Raw genomic sequence first — 1,327 nt, 5'->3', positions numbered from 1 at the left:
CTTCCATTTCAAAGTGGCACCAGTGGAGTCCACCTTATAGTCTAACCTTCTGCAAAAGTGGGCCCATGTTACAGGTATAGGTGGCCTTTGTCCTTGCCCCTTCGTTTTCTACGTGACATTCACTAATACAGTAAGTCGTGTTTCTCCTTAGGCCTTCTCAAGCGAACGCTGGTACTTTTACACCACGACCTCTTTTCTGAGGTGAATGCCTCCTGCTCTTCCCCCTTCTCACTCTGTAGAGATTCCTTTTCTCATCCTCTAACAGTGTCACCTCTGTCTTCACTGAACACTATTTTTTCTCTGTCTCTCTTTTTTAAGTGGTGCTGGGGATTGGAACCCGAGGGGCTTTCCCACTGAGCTACATACATCCCGAGCTCTTTTTATTTTTTGAGACAGAGTCTCATTAAGTTGTTGGGGATTGAACCCAGGTGTGCTTTACCACTGAGCTGCACCTCCAGGCCTTTTAATTTTTATTTTGAGACAGGTTTGCACTAAGTTGTTTAGGGCATTGCTAAGTTGCTGAGGCTGACCTCAAACCTGAGATTCTTCCTCCTCAGCCTCCCAGGTCACTAGCATTACAGGTGTGCACCACCACACTAACCATGTTTTCTTTTTTGAGAAAATCAGCAGCTTGGGCTGGGGATATAGCTCAGTTGGTAGAGTACTTGCCTTGCATGCACAAGGCCCTGGGTTCAATCCCCAGCACCACCAAAAAAAAAAAAAAAGAATCAGCATCTTGATTTTCATATTTCTGTCATCTAAATTCCTCCTTCCATCTGCCTAGCTTCCTGCGCGTATTTTTCAAGTTCATCAAAGCATATTTTTTTTCCCCTTCCTCTTTCCTGTTTCTTCTCTTGGAGGTACAACTATTTATTTAGATACATGCATCTGTGAAGGCTCCAGCAGCTTTCTTTGTGTGAAAACTTGTCTGGTTTTTGGTTGTAGGTGTTTGTTGTTTGCTTTTTGAGATGTTGCCCAGGCTGAGCTCACTCAGTACCCCCATGCTCAGCCTCCCGAGTGAGTGGCTGGCACTGCAGAGGCGCCCAGCTCAGGCAGGGTGAATGCCTTCATTTAACATGGCAGGGGCACACTGCGTCAATCGTTCTGAACCTGAAGGCTAATTTTAATTAATGCTAAACATGCAGGCTAATTTTTGTATCTTTTCTTCTTGTATCTTTTTACAAGTCATGGAGACAAAACTCAGAAGGCTCTCAGGAACAACCGGCAAGAGGAAGAAGGTTTTTAAAATTTTAAGAAAATGTTAAAATCAAGCTTTCTTTGGTACCAATATGTTTTGCTATAGTTACATATTAACTGATAAGTTTTA

At 43.3% G+C, this 1,327-nt stretch overlaps 1 non-coding gene across 1 annotated transcript; it reads left to right on the top strand.

Annotated features, from left to right (window-relative positions):
* Positions 1-638: 638 nt before the first annotated feature.
* On the top strand, positions 639-711 carry Trnaa-ugc (transfer RNA alanine (anticodon UGC)). The gene has a single exon. It is a non-coding gene; the product is annotated as a tRNA-Ala (tRNA).
* Positions 712-1,327: the final 616 nt, after the last annotated feature.

Source organism: Urocitellus parryii, chromosome 15 (genome assembly GCF_045843805.1).
Source record: "Urocitellus parryii isolate mUroPar1 chromosome 15, mUroPar1.hap1, whole genome shotgun sequence".
Lineage (NCBI taxonomy): Eukaryota > Metazoa > Chordata > Mammalia > Rodentia > Sciuridae > Urocitellus > Urocitellus parryii.
This window is presented reverse-complemented; position numbering and strand designations above follow the sequence as displayed.